Source organism: Ranitomeya variabilis, chromosome 1 (genome assembly GCF_051348905.1).
Source record: "Ranitomeya variabilis isolate aRanVar5 chromosome 1, aRanVar5.hap1, whole genome shotgun sequence".
NCBI lineage: Eukaryota > Metazoa > Chordata > Amphibia > Anura > Dendrobatidae > Ranitomeya > Ranitomeya variabilis.
This window is the reverse complement of record NC_135232.1, coordinates 504177990-504203005: the sequence shown is the minus strand read 5'-3', so window position 1 is coordinate 504203005 and position 25016 is coordinate 504177990. Positions and strand designations below refer to the sequence as shown.

The following is a 25016-nucleotide window of genomic DNA, read 5'->3' as shown; positions in this document are numbered from 1 at the left end:
GTTAAAGCGGTGAGGTCGACAATGGGTGTATTGGACCCTCGTCCTGACAAAACCGTTCAGGATGTCATGTTCGGAGGACTATGCCAAAAAAAGCGGAAAGTTTTTCCCCTAAATGAAAATATACAAACCTTAATCAAAAGAGAGTGGGAAAAACCAGAGAGGAAAAATGCATCAGTTCCCTCTATTAAAAGAAAATATCCATTTGAAGAGGAAGCTTCCTCTTCATGGGATAAGGCTCCCAAACTCGACGTGGCGGTAGCTAAAGCCTCAAAAGATACGCGTTACCATTTAAAGATATGGGAACCCTAAAAGATCCTCTTGACAAGAGAGCCGACACCTTTCTCAAAGGTGCCTGGGAGTCGGCAGGGGGATGCCTGAGACCGGCCATAGCAGCGGCTTGCACGTCACGCTCCCTTATGATCTGGATTGACAACTTAGAGAAACAACTGAGGGATGGGGTACCCAGAAATAAGGTGTTAGACTCTATTCCCATGATTAGAGGTGCCGCGGCATTTTTAGCCGATTCGTCTGCCGATTCGATTAAATTAACGTCTAAATCTGCAGCCCTCTCGAATGCCGCACGCAGAACCCTGTGGCTTAAAAGCTGGCCAGGAGATTTACAAACTAAACACAAACTGTGTTCTATTCCGTGTGAGGGCAAGTTTCTCTTTGGAGAGACTCTAGACGACATCCTGCAAAAAGCAGGTGATAAAAAGAAGGGGTTCCCCATCCTACCTCAAACGTTCAATAAACGGCCCTTTCGGAGTAGGAAATTCTTTAGGAGAAGACCGCCAAGAGAACAAAACCGCTGGGATGATGGGAAAAGAAGAGAAAGAGGTTTCCTCTTCGGTAGTTCTCCACGAGATAAGAAACCCCCCCTAAGTGACATCTCCCCCAGGGTGGGAGGGAGGTTGTCTCAATTCCTCCCGGCCTGGGAAAAAATCACTACCAGCCCCTGGATACTAAATCTGATAAACGCGGGACTTCAAATAGAATTTTTTTCCCTACCCCCCCCGACATTATGTAGTAACTCCACTGAGGTCTTCTCCCCAACAACAAGAAGCTCTAGAACTCGAAATCCTAAAACTATTGGACAAAAATGTCATCCTGGAAGTTCCCCCTCTGGAGAGAAAGAAGGGTTTCTACTCCCCATTATTTCTGGTTCCCAAACCAGACGGGTCTTTCCGGACCATAATAAACTTACGGAAATTAAACACTTATGTAAAGAACAAACGATTCAAAATGGAATCAATAAACTCGACAATAAAAAACCTGTTTCCGAACTGTTTTATGATAGTTCTAGATCTCAGCGACGCGTATTATCACGTCCCCATCCACAAGGATTCTCAAAAATTCCTCAGACTGGCAGTGGTCATGAAAGGGCAGATAAGGGAATACCAATACAGAGCCCTTCCCTTTGGCATATCAATCGCACCTCGCATCTTCACCAAATTGGTAGCAGAGATGATGGCACATCTAAGAGAAGAGGACATTTTAATCGTTCCATATTTGGACGACTTTTTGATTGTAAGCAGCTCGGCCCAACTCTGCAGTCAGCATTGCCAAAGAGTGATAGACATTTTGAAAAAACTAGGCTGGTTGGTGAACCTTCAAAAATCAAAACTGAAACCAACCAGGGTTCAGGAATTTTTGGGTCTCACTTTGGACTCAAGTTCCCAAGAATGTCGCCTCCCAGTTCAGAAAAGACAAAAGATATTACATCTAGTGTCGGAAGCTTGTTCAAAACCATCCATGTCTCTCAGGAAGGCGATGTCGTTACTGGGGTCCCTCTCTGCTTGCCTTCCAGCAGTTCAGTGGGCGCAGCTCCACACGAGACCCCTCCAGTGGGACATTTTAAAAAAACAGAGTTTACTAAGAGGTCGATTAGAGGGTCGCATGACTCTAAGTTCGCCTGTTATTCATTCCCTAACCTGGTGGTTAAATCCCACCAATCTATCAAAAGGGATTCCATGGGTGATAGAGAACCCTCAGATAGTAACAACAGACGCAAGTCCCACAGGGTGGGGGGCTCACCTGAACAACAAAGTCGCTCAGGGGGTATGGTCGAGTCAGGAACTCGAGACTTCCTCAAACCAAAAAGAGCTGAGAGCGGTGAATCATGCACTACGTTTTTTCCTAAGAGAATTACAGGGGCATCACGTCCGAATTTTTTCGGACAACAAAGTAGTTGTAGCTTACTTGAACCACCAGGGGGGTACCAGGTCTCAAACATTAATGGAAACTACCTCTGAAATTCTCAGCCTAGTACAGAACAGTTTTCGATCCATATCAGCCCTACATATAAAAGGAGTGGAGAACCAGGAAGCGGACTTTCTAAGTCGTACCCAACTAAAACAAGGGGAATGGTCCTTGAATCAGGGAATCTTCAAAAAAATCACAGACTTATGGGGCATCCCTGTAATAGACCTCTTTGCAAACATGCACAACAAGAAGGTGAAAACCTTTTGCTCCTTAGATCCCAGAGGGAATCCTCAGGCAGTAGATGCATTTACGATTCCCTGGACACAAACTCTTGCATACGCATTTCCTCCCATCATCCTCATTCCAGCAGTTCTGCGAAAAATCAGGCAGGACAAATCCAGACTTATCCTAATAGCCCCCTTCTGGCCCAAAAGGGCCTGGTTCTCCTGGCTGAGGATGCTATCGATCACCGATCCCTGGGTCCTTCCGGATCTTCCGGACCTTCTGTCTCAGGGACCGGTGTTCCACCCCCAGTCAGAGAATCTCCACTTAACAGCGTGGAATTTGAGAGGTCACTATTGAGGGATAGAGGTTTTTCTAACAAACTAGTTTCTACACTAATGAAAAGTAGAAAACCCGTGACCACAAAAATATATGGTAAAACTTGGCAAAATTTTTTATCCTCCTCCGGGGTCAGGTTACAAGACGGGGTTCCAGTGACTGAAATATTAGAATTTCTACAAAAGGGGTTAGACCTGGGCCTTTCAATAAGTACCTTAAAAGTACAAATATCAGCTCTAGGAGCACTATACTGTGAAAACATAGCAGCAAACCCTTGGGTGATACGGTTTATCAGAGCAGCCGCAAGGTCTAAACCTGTAACAGTAAAAAAATTACCAACTTGGGACTTGAACCTGGTCTTGTCAGCCCTGACAGAACCCCCGTTTGAACTTGTAGAGTCAATACCTCTTAGGATGCTATCACTTAAAACTGCCCTCCTAATAGCCCTGACATCGGCCCGCAGAATAAGTGATCTCCAAGCCCTGTCCGCAAACCCTCCCTTTACACAAATCCTGGATGATAAGGTTGTACTAAAAACAGACCCTGCCGATCTACCCAAAGTAGCATCCATATTTCACAGGTCCCAGGAAATAATCCTTCCTTCCTTCTGTCCAGACCCTAAAAATAGGAAAGAAGAAAAATTCCACACACTAGATGTGAGAAGGTGTCTAATCCAATATATTAAATCCACCCAACAGTGTAGGAAGGAAGGGTCTCTTTTTATCTGTTTCCAGGGGCCTAGGAAAGGACTCAAAGCTTCTAAGGGCACTATTGCTCGATGAGTGACAGACGCAATAGCCTTGGCCTACTCATCCACCGGGAACGCCATTCCACAGGGACTGAAGGCCCACTCTACAAGGGCTATGGCGACCTCCTGGGCCGAAAGGTCAGAGGTACCATTAAATCAAATCTGTAAGGCGGCCACCTGGTCATCACCTTCAACCTTTTTCAGACACTATCGCCTAGACCTAGCCTCCTCGTCTGACCTAACCTTCGGAAGAAGGGTTCTACAGGCTGTGGTCCCTCCCTAACCAATATATCTCTGCAATTCTCTCTGGTGTGCTGTCATGGGCGACTGAGAAAGTCATAGTTACTCACTGATAACGGTGTTTCTCAGAGCCCATGACAGCACCTACTTATTCCCCCCCTCATCACGTGTGCGGTGAGCACATTATTTTGTGTGAAGTGCCTTTTCATATAGACACGGTGTTTACCTGTTAAGCAATATGATAAAATTGTACATTTTTTGTTGTTGTAACTAACCTGGAGGACCTCCGATGCTCTGTAAACAAAACTGATGCAGGGGAGAGGTACCGCCCTTTTATCCTGTAGGTTTCCTGTCCCTGAAGGGCGGATCCCCTCTCTCTGGTGTGCTGTCATGGGCTCTGAGAAACACCGTTATCGGTGAGTAACTATGACTTTTCCGCTTGAATGAATTTCTGGATTTTACGCAACAAATGATCCAAACGAGTTATAGTTATAGATTTTAAAATGGTGTGATATCTCCCCTCTTTGACATTTGATGCAGTGCTTCTTACAATGTGTATCACAGAGATTGGACCTGCAGTGGAGCTGCTATGTACATTAGAAATGGCTGGGATTGCAAGTAACTGATCCCTTCCATTTAACCAATTAAATGTCCCAGTTAATAGTGAGCATGGCATATGAATGGTTGACAGAGAGAGGGGGCTCCCTCTGTCATCTTATTAAACTCCCAAGATGTTATTACAGGGTGCTAATAATTAGTGTTACACATATTACACTACCAAGCATTATAAAAGTATTGACATGATAGCATAGTCCAATCCCCGAAGTTGGAGAAAAACAATGAAAAAAAAAAGTTCAATGTTTAAAACTGTTTAAAAACAAAATAAAGTTTTCCTTCAAACCTAAGAATTCTGTATTATGTTTAAAATCAAATTAACAAAAAACACATTATTGGTTTTGCTGTGTCCATAATGACCCAAATAATATTATTAAGGAAAAAAATGCTATTAACCTGCAGATATGGGGTTAATCTGCAGGTTAATAGCGTTCTAAGCCTGCCTGGCGCTGACACTTAGACCCCAGCTGCTGGGAGGAAATAAACTTTATTCCTTCCAGTAGGGTTTGGGCTTCAGTCACAGGGGTGGCGATGGGGCGGGTTCAGACTCCACTCAGTGTATAGAAAGCTAAGGCTGTAACCATGTCCCCATCACTAACTGACAGTCCTAATGCTGAGCTGCTGTCAGTCAGTGCTGGTGGCGCAGTTAAGCCACCGCTCTCTATACTGGTGGTGACTGAAAAGGTACCGGCACCACTCCCTTGATTGAAACCCGAATGCTGCTGGGGGGAATAAAGTTTATTTCCTCCAGGGAGCGGGGGGTCTAAGTGCCAGCACCAGGCAGGCTGAGAATGCTATTAACTTGCAGATTAACCCTGAATCTACAGGTTAATAGCGTTTTTTCATGTGACTGGTTCCCATTAAGCCACCTTGATTGTATTTTTTTTTTCAGCTTGGAGCCTTTACACTATTTTGACAATGATGTGTGAATCACCAAGACAGACCTCAAATGTGCTGTAAGGTGGCTAATGGTTGCATAGTCGATGGGAGGTATGTGTCGCAGAGATGGCTGCGCTCTGTGATGTAGGCTCGGAGTGTTTTCTCTAGCTCATGAAAGCACAAAGAAGTTCGTTTGGTGCACCTAGCACCAGGTTGAGGGTAGCTGTGAGAGATGGGCGGGTTCTTGCTACCCAAATACCTCGCCTCTGGGTGTGGTTATCGCCTATATAATGAAGGCTGCTGTTTGGCACATGGTCTGTGTGTTGGGAGGGAGAAGGCCTCCTGTGTGTTTGGCTCCAGACCGAGCCTGAGTACTGGACGCTAACTCAGCCTGTGTGCCATACAGGCCTGGCGAAGCAGATAGCTGCTTAGGACCTGTATACTTTGTTTTCCTAATCTAAAGGCTGTTTGTTTTTCTGTTTGGCTTCTGGGTTTATGAAGCAACTAGCCCACATGAACATTTAAAGGAACAAGACTCCTGTTTCCTCCCATTGCATCCAAATGAGTAAAACCCCTATAGTGCATAATGCTTCTTTATTTACTCCTGAGCCCCGTTGTCTGCTCACCCAAAGAGGAGTGTGTTTTTAAAACTAGGAAGTATAACATTAATCATTTTTCCATCATCTGAGTACAAAAATATTGGGAGGGTGATACAGCATATATATGGAAAAATTTCAATTTTCATTGCGCTTATTTTTGGCAAAGACTTTTTAGGTATTATGCAAACTACATTCCTAAATCAAATCCTTGAAAGGCTTTGTTTCCAAAATGGCATTACTTTTATGGGTTTTCCACTGTACTGTTATTTCAGGGGCTTGACAAATGCAACATGGCACCAAAGAGCTATTCCAGCAAAATCTGGATGCTACAGAGGCCAAAAAATGCTCCTCACCTCCTAAGCCCTGCTATGTAACCAAACAACAATTTACAACCACATTATGGGTGTTTTTACTCCTATTACTCTGTGTCAAAATAAAAAAAAGAACTAAGACTATATAATAGAGAAGATACAATGTAATTTTCCATTCTTACACTACAATGCTATAGAAAAATCAATAAAGCACTTGTGAAGTTAAAATGCTCACATCACCCCTACATAAATTCCTGCTGGTGTGCAATGTCTAATTTGGGTCACACGAGACCCAGAAGACCCAGTGCCGACATTACTGGAACGGCACCAGTGAGGTGGTATGGTTTTTTTACTTTACTAGAACATTTAAGAAGGGGTTGTCCTAGGTAGTGGATAACCCTTAAAGATTTTAGGCAGTGTATATCTACAGCCCATAATTCCAATACAATGACATCAGCTGACAACTGTGAATAGCAAAATGATGAGGATAATTACAGTTAGAATAATCTATACAAATTTCTCCAACCTTAAAGAAAAATAATGACACACAAAATTTTCTTTATGGACAGGGAAAAAAAATGCTCTATATTGACAGACTATCCTGCAGAATTTCTGGACTCTCCTAAAAACAAAGAAATGCCACAAAAAATGATGGTTATTTCCAAATGTAAAACCAGGGTGAATGAGAGGGGCTTTGATGAAGTTCCAACGTGCCCAGCAAATACCATCTACCTGGTGTGCGCCATTTCCCTTTCTGTCCATTCCAACCTTTCTTTGTCCTGTTGATTATATGTGTCTCTATGCACTAAGGCAGAAATTGTCCCATTGATTGTAGAAGTCTCTAGTCCACCCAGTTTTTTTGTATAGATTCTTGAACAAGTAAGAGCATATTCAAATTACAGTTATTCTTGTCCATGTGAGGTGCGCTTCCAAAACAGGCGGCACAAAAATCCTAAAATGTAATTTATTCACACATTCTGTTGTTTGTGATTTGGTGTGTGTCAATGCAGAATTGTTCTTGTGAACATAGGCCACTAAGGTTCATTTGTCAGCAGGGTACAACACTGTAAGGACTCATTCACACATTTGTTTTCTTCCCCTCTCTCCTGTAAAGTATTCCTGATTATGAGATAGTCAAAAAGACATTAAAAAAAAAAAAAAAGATTTTCTAAACAAGGGATTCAATGACAATTTATTTGATCTCATTTTCCAAAAATAAAATGCTATTGTGAGAAAACATTTTAAGACAACACTCAACAAGTTTTAATAATTATAAAACGCAGATTATTGAAAATGTCAAAACTTTATTGTACAAATTATTACAGAATGATGTTTTGTCAGTGTTAAGCCTTTCTGCACAATCTTCTTTATATCATCCTCTTTTCTGTGATATTCTTTGCTCATTTCCACTAGAATTAAAGTTGTTCATGAATTCCACATCCGTGCTGTGATCTTCAAGCTATACAAAGAAACAGTACATGATGTTAGTTTAGGTAATTTTACTTTTTCTTAGAGTGGTTTGTATTAAAGACGTTTTCCACTCTTTGGACAACTTCTTGTTTTACCCCACGCCTGTCCCCCATAAAATAATAAAGCCTATACTCCCCTGCCATGCTGGCGCTGTACCCAAGGGCACTTGGTCTCCTGGGGCTCCTGTGCTGTTGTTGTCACACGTGACATGGGCGCCCAATCAGCGCTGGTGTCACTGTTTCCAGCACCATATCGAATTGAGCATGAGGAGGAAGTCCGAGATCAGGTGCAGCCCGGACTTCCTCTTCATGTTCAATTTGTCTGAAGGCAGGTACAATGACACCATCTCTGATTGGGTGCCAGCGTCAAGTGCCACAACAACTGCATGGGAACCCCGGGAGATTGAGTGCCGATACCGTGGGAACAGTGCCCGCATGGGAGGTGAGCATAAGCTTTACTATTTTATGGGGCCAAACATTTTGATTAAGAAGGGGTTGTCCTAGTAGAGGACAACCCCTAAACTCTATTGCATAATTTTCACATTAGAAACTAATGGAAAAAACAATAAACTTTTAGATTTTAGTCCCAGTAGACCACACAGATTTGAATTTGTCACTCTGAGCAACTCAGGTGTCCTACTCATTCTAGATCAGTGTTGCACAACCCGCAGAACAGGGGGCCACATGGCTCGCCATTCTGGTATGCCATTCTGTGAAGTCTCCTACATATGGTTAAATAAATACTTGCTTGTGCCTTGCTGTTTGCATGTAATTTATATATCAAAGAAAAGCAGGATGTAACAGTCATCTGTGTCCCCCATAAATGGGGTCCTTTCACCCCTCTTTGTCACTCCAGAAAGATGGATATGAGTTTTACAGTTGGCTATCTATGCTTGTGGTCATCTACATTGTATTTTATGGCATTTAAGTTTATAATAAGGAAAGGACATTCACACAAGACCTTTCCCTCTCCTGTGTGATAACTGGAGGTAAAGGGGTCTTAAATTATTCTCATAGGTGCCAACGTCACAGCAACAATGTAGTAAATCCCTTGTGTGCGCACTGTCCATTTGCTCTTCGGGCATGCACACTGACTCTGGGTGTACAGCCTCAGCTTCATATCAGATGTGCGCATGCGCCGGAGCCACTCTAAGTCAGTGGCTAGATGAAGCATGAGCGCGTACACTATGTGCGCCGCTGTGTCCCCTCCACTCTGCGCTCTGTATATCAGAGGTTATGTGGGACTCATGCTCTATGTCAGAGACTATGTGTAGGGAGGCTATGTGGGGGCTCAGACTATGTAGGAAGGCTTTGTGGGGCTCACACTATATATTTGGAATCTATGTGGGGCTAACCCTGTATATAAAAGGCTATGTGGGGGTTCATACTGTATAAAGGGGGCTATGTTGGGGCTCATAGTATATAGGAGGCTATGGGAGCTCATACTATATAAAGGGGGCTGTGTGTGGGCTCATACAGTATATAAGGGGCTGTGTGTGGGCTCATATGATATATAGGGGGTGTCAACATACTTTATTCTGCTCAATATTAAGTGATACAATTAGTATTCATATAAATTATATTTATTATGTTAATATTGGGCAGAACTAATTTCAGTCTATTGGGCCCTCCACAACAGTCATGGTCTCTCATGTGGCATCACATCACTACATCATAGTATTTATAGGCCATATTAGTTAAGCTACTACTACATATTAAGTAGTTGTAATATTATTTTCTCTACTATCTCATATTATTCCATCAATCAATTCCCACACAAATGAATATGTTTTTCAATTCTATGTAGTGCTTTACACTTCCACCTGTATTTCCCTGAGGTATATTCTCATTGTGGTTTGACTGCTATAGTCTGTTAGTGCAGCAGCCAGTGATTGCGGTGTAGTTAATAATCCTGTTCACACAGTGCATATGTTTTCTTTAAAGGCAATTGGGTAATCAGAAAATGCCTATTGTTTAAATCAGGTTTTGGGATTTTTTTTTTCTTCATTTTTGGCAATTTTTTATCCATATCCCAATATTTTTTTATTTTGTTAGCAATTATTATTCACAAAAAATATAATTTACAAAAGTAGAAAGACATTGCACATAATGTCACACACAAAGGCCTAACCTCCTAGCTATCACTTCTGGTAAAGCCATGTGATTCTAATTTTCGTTACAATTGTAAATTCATTTTTAGGTTTGCCCCTAAAGTTAAGGCTAATATTGTCATGTGTGGAAGCCATAGCATTTTGGAAGCTATATAGTGTGTCAGCTCTGTGGCGGAGAAAGATAGACCTTGGAACAGAGCTGAAGGAGATGTTGGATATAGAGTAAAGAGGTAGCAGATGCCGCTCACCTCTGGAGGATTATGTATTGTTATGTTTGTGGTGACTATTGAGGCTCGGTGTTACTTATTGCTGCAGTTGAACCTTCATACAGATCGGGTCGCACTGTCAGTACGATCAGCATGAAGTTCAATCTGCTGCAATTACTGAAACCAAGCTTTAGCAGAGCAACAGCAGAGGGGCTTAACTAGGAAAGAGTGGCAGGCATGGCATGTGCCCCGGGTTGCAGTTAGCAGGGGGGCACCTTAGGTCCACTTCTGCCATGAGGTGAGATTACCATCTTGCCTCATTGAGTGGTCCGATGTACATCCAGTGGTTCGGCATTTTAACGCCTTCTGGGAGTGAGATTCTGCCGTTCTTTGAACGGATTGTTAATTCACATACAATTGCTCTTCGTGCCAGCACTTCCATTGTTGAGGCGACCTGCAATAGAGTGGTTAGGTCACCTGTTCGTGCAGCTGAAGCCACTGCTGTACCACAGAGGAGGCATAGATGGCAGGGAAGGCAAGTGCTCTAAGGAGCCGAAAAAACCATGGAGTTTTATTATGAAGTAATGTACAGGACAATGTGTGCGGATGGGGTACAGTACAATAACTGGGCAGTATGGAGAAACAAAAGGAGATGGGATTGTATGGGGACATTACAGCAAGGGAGCAGCATGGGAGACAGCGTGAGGGTACAGTACATGGGAGACTATGCAGAGGAAGCAGATTCTCCCTCCCTTTCTGCGCAATGAGTAAGGGAAAAGTGTACAGAATGAGCTTAATATGGAAAGAGAGCAGTAAGGAGGGACAGTGTGAGGGCACAGTGCAAAGAGGGGGCACAGTATGGAAAAGGTAAAGCTTGGAGGGAAACTGAAGATGGCGATAGAGTGCAGTTTAGCAGTTGTAGCTCATAAAGGAGGAGTGTGACAGTTATAGCTAATAAGGATGGACATTGTGGCACTCATAGCTATAAAATGCAGACAGTCTGGTGGTTATATCTAACTAGATGGTGGCCCGATTCTAACGCATCGGGTATTCTAGAATATGTATGTATGTATGTATATAGCAGCCACATAGTATATAGCACAGGCCACGTAGTATATAGAAGCCATGTAGTATATAGCATACACACAGTATATAACACAGCCACGTAGTATATAACAAAGCCCACATAATATATAGCACAGCCCACGCAATATATAACACAGCCCACGCAGTATATAACACAGGCCATGCAGTATATAATAAAGGCCACGCCGTATATAACAGTGGCCACGCAGTATATAACACAGCCCACATAGTATATAAGACTGCCCACGTAGTATATAGCAGCCACGCAGTATATAACACAGCCCACGCAGTATGTAACACAGCCCACGCAGTATATAACACTGCCCATGTAGCATATAACACAGCCCACGTAGTATATAGCAGCTACGCAGTATATAACACAGCCCACGTAATATATAGCACAGCCCACACAGTATATAACACAGCCCACATAGTATATCACAGCCCACGCAGTATATAACACAGCCCACACAGTATATAACACTGGCCACATAGTATATAGCAGCCACGCAGTATATAACACAGCCCACGTAGTATATAGCAGAGTGGGCACCATATCCCTGTTAAAAAAAAATAATTAAAATAAAAAATAGTTATATACTCACCCGCCAGCTTCCTGCGAAGCTGTCCCAATGCGCGCGCTGCTGCTGCCAGCTTCCGTTCCATGCGATGCATTGCGAAATTACCCAGATGACTTAGCGGTCTCGCGAGACCACTAAGTCTTCTGGGTAATTTCGCAATGCATTTCTGGGAATGGAAGCTGGCGGCAGCCTCGCACGCATCGGCAGACGACGGAAGGTGAGAATAGCAGGTTTTTTTTTATTATTATTTTTAACATTAGATCTTTTTACTATTGATGCTGCATAGGCAGCATCAATAGTAAAAAGTTGGTCACACAGGGTTAATAGCAGCGTTAATGGAGTGCGTTATCCATGGCATAACGCGGTCCGTTAATGCTGCCATTAACCCTGTGTCAGCGCTGACTGGAGGGGAGTATGGAGTGGGCGCCGGGCACTGACTGGACGGAAGTAGGGAGGGACTAATTCTCAGCCGGACTGTGCCCGTCGCTGATTGTGATGTGGGATTTCCGTTACAGACAGACGGAAGTACCCCTTAGGCAATTATATATATAGATAAGCATGGACAATGTAGCGGTTAAAGCTAATAAGGACTTAAAGTATGGTGTTATCGATAATAAAGGTGGGCAGTCTGGAGGTTATAGTTCATAAGGGTAAAATGTGGCAGCTGTAGTTCATAAGAGTGACAGTGTGGCGGTTACAGTTCATAAGAGGATGATGTGATGGTTATAGTTCTTAAAGACTGATGGTGTGGCAGGTATAGCTAATAAAAGTAGACAGTGTGGCAGGTATAGCTAATAAGGGCAGACAGCGATTAAGAGCCAATAGTGTGGTGGTTACAGTTCAGATGAATGAACAGTGTGGTGGTTACAGATTATAAGGAAGAGAGTGTCGTGGTTATAGTTCGTAGGGTAGAGGCAATATTTTATGTTGGCAGACATATTTTGATCAAGTCTCTCATATTTGAAGTGTACCTTCTCCCAACAGCAATTTTAAGATTTCTCCACAGGTGTTCAATGAAATTTAGATACGGACTCATTGTAGACCACTTCAGAACTCTACAGCGCTTTGTTTCCATCCATCTCTGGGTGTTTCTTGAATTATGTTTGGGGTCATTGTCCTGCTGGAAGGCCCTTGGCGTAAGATGCAAACCCAACTTTCTGACACAGGGTACTACATTGCGACCCAAAATCCCTTTGTAATCTTTTGATTTCATGGTGCCTTGCACAGTCAAGGCGCCAAGTGTGAGAGGCAGCAAAGCATCCCCAAAACATCTTTCTTCAACCATGTTTTACTGTAGGTACTGTGTTCTTTTATTTGTAGGCTTCATTACATTTTTGGTAAACAGGAGTATGATGTGCTTTACTAAAAAGCTCTATCTTGGTCTCATCTGTACACAAGACACCTACCCAGAAAGAATTTGGCTTAGGTACATTTTGGGAAACTACATTCTAACTTTTTTTATGTCTATGTGTCAGCAGTGGGGTCCTCTTGGGTCTCCTGTCATAGCATTTCATTTAATTCAATTGTTGACAGTTAATTTGTGCTGATACTGATGCACTCTGATCCTTCAGGACAGCTGGAATTTCTTTGGAACTTTATTGGGGCAGCTTAGCCACCATCTGGACTATACTGCATTGCAGCCTTTCATCAATTTTTCTCTGTCATCCATGTCCAGGGAGATTAGCTACACTTCCATGGGTTTTAAACTTCTTGATTATTTTGCACACTGTGCACAAAGGAACACCAAGATCTCTGGAGATGGACTTATAACTATGTTGATATTTTTCAATAATTTTGGTTCACTGTTCTTTTCTCTTTCTGTTCCCATGCTTATTGTGGCACACACAGACACACAATGCAAAGATTAAGTCAATTTCTCCCTTTTTTATCTTTTTTTGGGTGCGTTGCCCCATAATAACCAGTAAGGGCTAAGCAAAGAGTGTGAGCTGATATTAACAGTCTGGGAAACTTTAGGGCTATTGGCCTGTTCCCAGAATATTAATATCAGCTCCCAGCCGCCGGCTTTCCATCAGCTGTTTATAAAAGGTACAGGGGACCACACCCCATTTTTAATCTTTTCATTTATTAACAAGTACAGTAAGGTCATCTGAGTTCATAGCAGCTGTATTTATTGCTTTGCAAGTGCCAGTGACTGACTGATGAATGACCGTGAGTCCGGCACTCTGGAATTCATCAGTCCAGCAATCGAGCTACCTTGAGACCTGATGGTTGTGAACTCAGGTAACATTAAAGGTTACCAGAGTTCATAGTCACCAGGTCTCCTGTCAGCTGCGAGGCCCAGCAACCTCATGGGAAACTGTGAGGGACATTTTAAGGTTACTGGAGATTCCAGCTGCTGGAACACCTGGAGGCTGTGAACTAAAGTTACCTTGGGTGTGCATTTTGCTGTACTTGTTAATAAATTTAAAAAAAAATGAAGCACATTGTGGGGTCACCCATAATTTTCATAACCAGCTGAGGGAAAGGCTACAAATCGGGGCTGATGTTAACATTCTGGGAGGGAACCAATAGACATAAAAGATCCAGGCTATTAATATCAGCTCACAGCTGTTTGCTTAGCCTTTACTGGTTATTATAGGGGAGAACCCCTAAAAAAATGAAGAGGGGTCCCCCCTATATTCAGTAACCAGAAAAGGCTAAACAGACAGCGTTGGGCTGATATTAATAGCCAATTCTGATGCTTAGCTTTCCCTCTTCCCACTTGATGTCAGCTGTTTTATGGCCGTGAATCCAGGAGAACACCGAGCTGAGACTGACAACTTAGCTGCAGTGCAGAGTGGTGACATCAATAAGGTTGAGTAGAGTTCATAGTCGATAAACTCCATTGACCTCACTGACATCAGCGCTGGCTGCGTGAGAACTTTCTCACGAGCTGACTTCAATGAGAAGTTGGAAGGTCCATTGCTGCTTCTTCATTACTGCTCCATTCTTCCTGATAGGCTACAGTGGTAATATCATGACTTATATCACATAACAGCTGCAGCCAATCACTGTGCTTTGTGGTAATGCCGAGGTAGTCAGCCCGAAAATCCTAAGCCTAGTGATTGTATGAAGAGCTCATGTAAGCTGTAGTCCTGTCGTTAAGACTGAAGCCTATCAACAAAGATCAAAGCGGCAATAGAGAACCTGTGCTTGACCTGCAAAGGATGAATATAACAGAGATTGTTATTTAATATGTCTGCAAGCCTGTGGAATAAATAAAAAAATAGGAAAATCCTCTGTTCATATGACATTTGTGAACTCTTAAGATATATGCAAGGACGTGTGAGCTAATTTTCGACAAGTATTGCATCATGCTAAGTCCTCCTAATATCGCCTCTTCCTTGCAAAACAGCATTAATTTTTATATACAAAATAAAATGTGACTAGTAAATATTATACTATGAAGAATATCAGACATAGTACCAGCCACATATTATCCATTATACATCATCTCATATATTGTATAAGGTAAGTATGTGATATATTATCAACTCGAGAGCTTTTGTGTGGTGGAAATTATATTATGACTGCAGAACATCACATATTATACCACTCGCATATTATCCTGTATACTGTATAATATGTGATGTTTTCTAGTCACAGTATATTATATACCAGCCATGACCTATTCAGTTTTGAAGTTACTTTAAGGGGCTTACATGTCATAAAATATCCAAACATTTTAAAAACTACACCACTTAAATTATTCAAAACTGCTGTCAGGAAATTTGTTTACCATTCAGGTGCTCCACATGAATTAATGAAATTAATGAAAAGTGGAATGGAAAATGATTTTTTTTCGTTTTAGCTAGAAATGTTTCATTTTCACAAGAGGTTATAGGAGAAAATAGATGCAATTTGTTAAAAAGACGGAACTGAAGAATAAGGCCTAGTAAAGATTGCTGTTAAAAACATGTATCAGCAGTCATTAAAAGATTGTGTTATAAAAATTAAATTGAGATATGTTTAAAATATATGTAACTCAAATACCTGAGTCAAACAGTAGGCCATTTTCAGATAACACATTCCATTTTTAAGTAGCCTTATATACTGTATACTAGATCCTTGACTTTTCATCTCCTCCTTTCACTTTATTGCTACGTTATTTTGTAAGAGGTTCGGAATTGTTTGAGTAGATGGGCCCAATCCTGAGCTCATATAAGATTGGATTAGTGTGCCTCATTAGGTAAAATGTATGATGAAGAGGCATTGAGTGGTAGAGTTCTTCCCCAGAGATGGCAGAATATATTTATACATAGATGTCAGTTCAATAATTTCACTCACGGGGTGGCAATGAGTATGATGATTATGTAGTCCTACATGAGCCAAGGAGTTTGATTTCATTGGCCTCACAATACACAACAGGTTGACTTGAGAACAATCAGTCCACATATACTTGTAACAACTGGATGACACTTGCCACAGTCTGCTGTCAGTCTCCTCAGCAACACTTCCTTCACCATGCAACAGTCTCTGAGACCCTCTCTCAGCAGCGCAGAACACACTTCCAGTTCTCGTCACAACCTGCCTCACAGTCACCTCTATTTTGCATCATAATCCTGCATCAGCTTTTCTGGCTCTCTGCATACACTTTCAGCCGGCTCTTCTGAGTTACCTTGTCCCAGTCACCCCCAGACATTGTCTCCTGTCTCTGACATGGAACTCCTCTTCACTCTCAGGCATCAGCTTTGAGACTTCTCCACTATGGCTACCCCTCACCCTCCTGGGTGGTTATCTTTTTGTCTGTTTTGGCAGGTACACTTTTTACACACAGGAAGAAGAATCACTGCTGGTAAAATGTCTCAGAAGCCCCTTATGGCATGTTTCATAGATCCAGGTGGTAGCAAAACTAAGACAATTTCACATCCACATAACTTCCAAGTCCCCAGAGGACGCTGCATAGTAGTGAAACATGTTTGGGGCTTATGATATGATAGGTGTTTTTAATAGGCTGCCCTATGTTGTTGTATAGGAAACACAGAGCAGTTGTTCTGCACACCTGCTTGCCCATAATATTATGAATAAAGTTCCCATAGTACTGATAATGTAAATCAGTGAATATACAGTGTCTTGCAAAAGTATTCACCCCTTTGAGTTTTTACCTATTTTGTTACATTACAACCTGTGTATAAATATTTCTGTTATCCTATTTGTATGTGATGTATCAGCACTAAATAGTCTAAGTTGATGAAGTGAAGTGACAAAAATATAAGCATACATTAATGTTATAGGATCAAATATCTAAAAATTGGCATGTGCATATGTAGTCACCCCTGTTGCTATGAAGGCCTTAAAAATTTCTGGTGCAAGAAAATGCCTTTATAAGTCACATGTTTAGTGAAAAGAAGTCCACCTGTGTGCAATCTAAGTGTCACATGGTCTGTCAGTATATACACACCTTTTCTGAAAGGCCACAGAGGCTGCAACACCATTAAGCAAGAGGAACCACTAACCAAATAACACCATGAAGACCAAGGAGATCTCCAAACAAGTCAGGGACAAATTTGTCTAGAAGTACAAGTCCGGGTTGGGTTATAAAAAAATATCCCTATCTCATTATCACTCGGAGCACCATCAAATCCATTATCATCAAATGGAAAGAACATGTGACCACAATATACCTGCCAAGAGTGGGCCTCCCGCCAAAATTTAGCTTGGGTAAGGAGGACATTAATCAAAAAGGGAGCACAGAGACCAAAGATAAAACTGAGAACACTGCAGAGTTCCCATGCAGAGACTGAAGCATCTGTCCAGATGACCACAATAAACCGTACACTCGATAGAGGTTGCCTTTATGGAAGAGTGGGAAGAAAAAAGCCCACAAAAATTGTAAGGCTCATTTTGAGTTTTCCAAAAGACATGTGGATGACTCCCCAAATGTACGGAGGAAGGTGTTGTGGTCCAATGAGACCAAAATTGAACATTTTGGCCACCAAGGTAAATGCTATGTAAGGCACCAAACCAACACAGCTCATCATCACCCCAATAATACCATCCCCACAGTGAAACATGGTGTTGGCAACATCATGCTATGGGGACGTTTTTCGGCAGCAAGGACAGGGAAAATGGTCTGAGTCGAGGTTAAGATGGATGGTGCAAAATACAGATATATTTTTTAGCAAAACCTGTTTGTCGGTAATTAATTTGAGACTGGGACGGAGGTTCACCTTCCAATAAGACAATGACCCAAAGCATACTGCTAAAGCAACACTTCAGCGGTTTAATGGTGAACTTGTAAGTGTTTTGGAGTGGCCTAGTCAAAGCCCAGACCAATTAAAAATCTGTTGTCAAAATTGAAGATTGCTCTTCACCAAAGGAAACCATCTAACTTGAAGGAGCAGGAGCAGTTTTGCCTTGAGAAATGGGCAAAAATCCCAGTGGCAAGATGTGGAAAACTCAGAAACTTATCCAGAGCGACTTACAGCTGTAATTGCCACAAAATGAGTCTCTACAAAGTGTTAGAACCAGGAAAATGGTAAAACATAAGTCCCCAAATGTCATCTGGAGACTTTTTTTTAATAACATATTCCAATCTTTGAGGCTCCACCTTGTAATAGGAATAAAAGGGAGTCTGTCAGGATATGTATGTAGCATAGGAAGCTGAATAAAATGATACCTTGATAACTGAGATCAGATGTTTTATTCCAGGGAAATCCATGGTATTCTTAAATAAATTGACTGTTAAGATCTCTAAGTCAGATATAGATCTCCCCAAGAGTCTGTCTCCAGAGCTGATTTTAAATTAAAAGGGACATTACCAGTGTCAGACATATATTGACTGACAGTCTACTCTCCTGATCTCACTGCAGAGCTATGTTTGATTATAACTTATAACTAGTAGAGCAGAACTCTGTCTCATTATAAACACATCTGCAGATGAGCCCCTACTTTTCAGCTCAGATGTGGAGCTGTGCTTAACTACAACTTAGACTCAGGCAGCCATCTGCAGATTTGTTCATAATGAGACAAAGTTTTGCTGTACTCCTCTCTCCCATACTGGCTGCCTGTGAGATGGAAGCTAAAGAAGTGTTAGATGTAGTCAGACACAGTAGAACTGACTGCACTGTGATATGAGAGTTGCAGCTGTAGATATATTTGTGATGAGACAAAGATCAGTTCTGCTGATTGTAATTATAACTGTCAGTCATTACATGTCTCACACTGGTAATGCTGCGTTTATTAAAATAAGCTTTGGAGGAAGACTCTCAGAGAGATCTATGTCCTGCCCATCTTACCAGTTTATATATATATATATATATATATATATATATATATATATATATATATATATATATATATATTAAGAAAAACATGGACTTCCCTGGAATAAAACATCAGATTTTCGATTTATTAGGTATCATTTTATTCAGCTTTGTATGACCTGCATTGCCTTTTTAGACTGTGTAGGAGGGTTAATCCTATTGACAGATTCCCTTTAAATGATCTACTGCAGGAAAGGTTCAGAGGTCTTGGGGTATTTATGCCTGGACAGGTCAATGACAGCTCAAGAGAGATCTATACCAGATTACACGGGTTTTATCCAGTTTTCATCAGCAATCTTATTTATATAGCTAAAACCTCTTGAGCCTCATGGAATTGATGCTCTGCTCTATTGATGTGATATTTAAAATACAAAACTATATATTCTGCTTAATTACTAAATCTGAATATTTATGCTTGATGACATGTAACAATAAATTAATTATTCCTAGATACAGTATAATATGTATATTGTATTATTTTCCTTGTTTTACTTCAGACAGAGTTCAGCACAGACTCTGTCACATCACCAGCTGCTTCGATTTCTTTAGCCCCCCTAATTTTTGCCTGTTGGTGCAGCGCCAGTGTATATTTTCCTCTACAGTATAATATGTATCGATAGACATAAAATAAAGTGGTATGTATGAAGCACAGAATGATCTGTATGGTAAAAACAAGCCCCTAGAGTAGGCCTCACATCAAACAGCATTTGTATTCAATTTGCCGTATTTAGACATGTATAGTGTAGCCACCTATCATTTCTACACTGAACACTAAACAATTCTCACATTAAGAAGCTAGTCCTGATCCGTAAATATAATTTCCATACCTTTTCTATAAAGGCGTAAAATTAAAGTCAGAAAGGTCTACCAGTGTGTATGCAAACAGTGGTCCTTCTCACAATTGGGAACAAAGCTATGGGAAAACTAATAAATTGATGTTTTCCCACAGAATAAAAAGCGTGACAGTCTTTTATGAAGTCATTTCACTAAAGTTAAATGGGTATTCCCAGAATCTACACTTATCCCCTATTATTGGATAGGGGATAATTTGCTGATCATTTTGCATCTGGCAGCAGGAAACACCAGCGTTCCTGAGAATGGGAATTTGGATCCTAAGAACGTAGCTCTGTAGAGCTGTAGAGCACCATCTTGAATGAAGCATAGGAGCACATCCTCAGCCTATGATCCACTCATTGTCCATTGGACTGCCAGAGATAAATGTTCATTAAACTTTTTCTGACATTCCCATAGACAATGAATGGGGTGGAGGTTGCACCTGCCCATCTCCAAGGACATGTGATCCATAAAGGCAGACTACGTGGATGCTATGAGATTCATGAGCTGCGGGAGCTGGTCCCAAGTGGCAATATCCCAACCCCACTACCCCAGATTGTAGTCACAATTTTGATTGTATCTGCATCGTTAGGATGCATGAAAATACCATTGAATGGTGTTAAAGGGAGGCGCCAGCACCCATTCAACCTGTGTGTCTGAGACTTAGCTTAGTAGTCGTGATGATGTCACTTAATCATCCCTGCTCTGCAGAACCTTAGACCACATACTGTACAGACCAAAACAACACTTTGGGAGAACAGGGAGATATAATTATAATTTATGTTAATGACAGTTCCTGTGGGGATCTATGGAGAACATGATGCTGTGTGTGGGCCATCATACTTTGTGGGTGGCTAAATGGGATATGACAATGTGTAGGGGCCTATTATTGTGGGTAAGGACTGTGTAGGGCAATTATACCGTGAGTGGTGGGCTATTGGAGACATCATACTGTGTGTGAGGGGCTGCGATGGCCATCAAACTGTGTTTGAGGGCTGTGGGGTATCAATCTGTGTGGGACTGGGGGAGCATCATACTGTGTATGAGGGTTGTAGGGCCATAATGTTGCATGTGAGAAGCTGTGGGGGTATCATACGGTGTGTGGAGGGCTATGGGGCCATCATACTGTGTGTGGGGCTGGGAAGGGGCCTTTAAAACAGTGTGGGTTGGACTGTGGGGTATCATATTGTGTATGGGGGTTGTAGGGCAATAATACTGTGTGTGGGAAGCTATGGAGGTATCATACTGCGTGTGTGTGAGGATCATCATATATACGTGTGGGGGGGTATGAGTTCCATGATACTTTGTTGGTGGGTTTTGAAGCCATCCTACTGTGTGCGAGTGCTGTGGGATGAGTGATCATATTATGTAGAGTTTGCTGTGAGGTCATATTGCGTGGGGGACTGTGGGGGCATCATTCTGTGTGTGTGGGGCTATGGGGACCATCATACTGTGTGCTGTGTGGGGGGGATGCTTTATACTGTGTTTGGGTCACTGTGGGTTTATACTTTTTGTGGGTCTGTGGGGGGTCATCATACTGTGTGATGGGCTGTGGTGGCCATGATACAGTAAGTGGGGAAACTATGGGAACGAACTGCATGAGGGGCAATTTGGGAGCATGATAGGCATGTTGGTGGTATTGTACTATGTTGGAGGTTGCTAGAGATATTATAAGGCTTTGGGGGTCACTGTGGAGTCTTTGTTCCATCCTAATGAACAATATTATAGTTAATGGGATGTTTCTAGTATCTCATCTCCAAATCAAAGCATGGGTTATTTATATTAAAACAATTATTTACTTTACTTTATACTGACAAGCAATGCCTCACTGTTTTTATGGTGATGTCATGCAGTTGTATAGGCCAGATAATGGTGTTAGGCTAGTTTTAATAAATAACATTATTTTCATACAGGATGTTAATGTTATTTACTGTTTTATAACAGATTGTCCTTTGATATGGATGTCAAGGCCAAGGAAGTATCTTGGCATACAAAAAGTGTTGATATTTTCAAACAGGGTCAATATGCACACAGCTCTTTAGTTCACCTTTCATTGAACTTTAACTGGTGTCCATATATACTGCTATTGGGATATTTCTTTCCCTAATTTTCTGATGACAAGCTTTATTTTTGTTACTGTGCATATATAAATATGTGCTCAGGGTTATAATAAATGTTTGTTATTTGTATTAGCCTACCATATTGGGGAGTCATTAAACTGTCTTCGCCTTTTTATCTCAGTGAACACTCGTTATGCTCCTAAGGTAGAGTTTCCAATTGAGTACACCATTCTTATGGTTAATCAGGATTCGTAGTGTCCCCTTTTTGAGGCATTTCCTGTTTTAATCTACTGATTTTATTATTCATAATAAAGATTGATGTTTTTAATATTCCAATGATCTCATAATTATTCTGGTTAAATACTTGTCACTGGAATAGATGTCGATATGGTTTTAATAAATGCATTGTGCTGCACTATTCAATGCCAAGTATTTATATTTATCAGTTCTTATAGAGTAGTATCTGCATGTATGTAAAAGTTTGGGCACCCCTGGTCAAAATTATTGTTATTGTTAACAGTTAAGAAAGTTGAAGATGAAATTATTTCTAAAAATCCTAAAGTTACACAGTTACATATGATACATTTCCCTTCTAGTTTAGGCATAATATGTAAAAAATGATTATAAAAAAAATATACAGTATATATTATCAATTTTTACATTTTAAAAATTACAAAAGGGAAAATGGACCTATGCAAAAGTTTGGGCACTCTTTGCAATTTGTGTGTTCAGACAACTTTGACCAAGGTTTCAGACCTTAATTAGCCTGTTAGGGTATGTGCACACGCTGCGGATTTTGCTACGGATCTGCAGCGTTTCCACAGCTGCTGATCCACAGCGGTTTCCCCATGCATTTACAGTACAATGTAAACCTATGGGAAATGCAATCCGCAGTGCACATGCTGCTGAAAAAAACGCACGGAAACGCAGCGGTTTATTTTCCGCAACATGTCAATTCTTTGTGCGGAATCCTCAGCGGTTTTACACCTGCTCCAATAGAAAACGTCAGGTGAAAACCCGCAGCGGAATCCGCAATAAAAACCACGATAAATCAGCAGGAAAAAACGCAGCGGTTTTGCACTGCGGATTTATCAAAACCGCTGCGGAAAATTCCGCAATGGAATCTGCAGCGTGTGCACATGGCCTAAAGGTTATGGCTTGTTCACTATCATTGTTAGGAAAGGCCAGGTGATGCAAATTTCCCAGCTTTATAAAAAACCAGTGTCCTCTAACTTTGTGCCAAAAGACAGCAGCCATGGGTTACTCTAAGCAACCGCCTAGCATTCTGAAAGTGAAAATGTTGGAAGCCCACAAAGCAGGAGAAGGCTATAAGAAGATAACAAAGCATTTTTAAGTTGCCCTTTTCTCAATTCGAAATGTACGTATACACTCGTGTATAAGCCGGGTTTGTCAGCACATTTTTTTCATGCTGAAAACACCCCCCTTGGCTTATACATGAGTCAACAGTGCCAGAAAGCCGGCGGGGGAGGGGGAGCGGAGGCAGGAGCCGGCATCTGTAGCTAACACCTGTGCCGCTGCTAAAGAGAAATGAATATTCCTTTCTCTTATAGCGCACACAGTGACAACAGCAGCCTTCCAGAAGACATCCTACTCACCCTCCAAGATACCCTCGCAGCATCTCGTTGGTCCAGTTGCCCTTGCAGCATCTCGTTGGTTTCGGCTTCCAGCAGCTCTTCCTGTGCTGAGCGATCACATGGCACTGCTCATTAAGGTAATGAATTTGCACGTGTCTCCACTCCCATAGGTGTGGAGGTAATATTCATTACCTTAACGAGCGATGCCATGTGATCACTCGGCAGGAAGAGCTGGCGCCGGAATGAGGTGTTGCGAGGGCACGCTAGAGGGTGAGTAAGATTTTTTTTGTAATAGGAAGCATGCTTACAAGGACGGGAGAGGGGGAGCCACGCATACCAGGACCAGGACAGTAACGGGGAGCCACGCATACCTGGACAGCTACGGGGGGAGCCACGCATACCAGGACAGCTATGGGGGAGCCACGCATACCAGGACAGGACGGGGGAGCCATGCAAACCAGGACAAGATGAGTGTAAAATTTCAGTGAGAGCTACTTGTAGCATTGCTAGAGAGTCAAATCAGAACCCACGATTGACAGAAAAAGCCCTTCAGAAAGGTTTAGCAGACTCTGAAGTTGTGGTACATTGTTCTACCGTTCAGTGACAACTGCACAAATATGGCCTTCATGGAACACTCATCAGAAGAAAACTTCTCCTGCATCCTCACCATAAAATTCAACGTCAGAACTATAAAAAAAGAATGCCTAAATAAGCCTGATGCATTTTGTAAACAAGTCCTGTGGACCGATGAGGTTAAAATAGAACTCTTTGGCTACAATGATCAAAGGTATATGTGAAGGAAAAAGTGCACAGAATTTCAGGAAAATAACATCTCGCCAGCCAATAAGCATGGAGGTGGATCAATCATACTTTGGGGTTCAGCAGTACTGAATATCCCCTTATCATGTACACAGGTAACTTTGGCCTATAAGCTGCGGCCACCGCCATCAGGGGCTTATCTCCAGCATTCTGTAATGCTGTAGATAAGCCCCCGATGTAACCTGCAAGATAAGAAAAACAAGTTAGATTATACTCACCCAGGGGCGGTCCCGGTGCCGTTCGGTCCAATGGGCATCGCGGTCCGGGTCCAGCGCCTCCCATCTTCATACAATGACGTCCTCTTCTTTGCTTCCTGCCACGGCTCCTGCGCAGGCGTACTTTATCTGCCCTTCTCCGGGCAAGGTAGAGGCCCAGCGCCTGTGCTCTGCAGTACTTTGCTCTGCCCTCAACAGGGCAGATAAAGTACGCCTGCGCAGGAGCCACGACAGGAAGCAAAGAAGAGGACATCATTGCATGAAGATGGGAGGCGCCAGACCCGGACCACGACGACCATTGGACCGGACCGCACTGCATCGGGACAGCCACTGGGTGAGCATAATCTAACTTGCTTTTCTTATCTTTCAGGTTAGATCAGGGGCTTATCTACAGCATTACAGAATGCTGTAGATAATCCCCTGATGGCGGTGGCCACAGCTTATAGGCCAAAAATGGGGTGACAGATTCCCTTTAAGCTATGGCTGTTGTTGCAGGAGAGTATGCCCTTAAATATCTAGCATGTGACCCTTGATATACTGGTTACTTTTGTATTACAATTTATAGCTCACTGCTGTTTTAGGGGCATCTCTTTAAAATGGACCGCATTATTTATTCATTT

At 42.0% G+C, this 25016-nt stretch overlaps 1 long non-coding RNA gene across 6 annotated transcripts in view; it reads right to left on the bottom strand.

Moving 5' to 3' along the window:
• Nucleotides 1-7329: 7329 nt before the first annotated feature.
• Nucleotides 7330-25016, bottom strand: part of LOC143765668 (uncharacterized) — a 127724-nt gene continuing 110037 nt past the window's right edge. For all 6 annotated transcript variants that reach the window (XR_013213445.1, XR_013213442.1, XR_013213444.1 and 3 more), the window contains one exon: nt 7330-7614. This is a non-coding gene — a long non-coding RNA (uncharacterized LOC143765668). The remainder of the gene's footprint in view (nt 7615-25016) is intronic.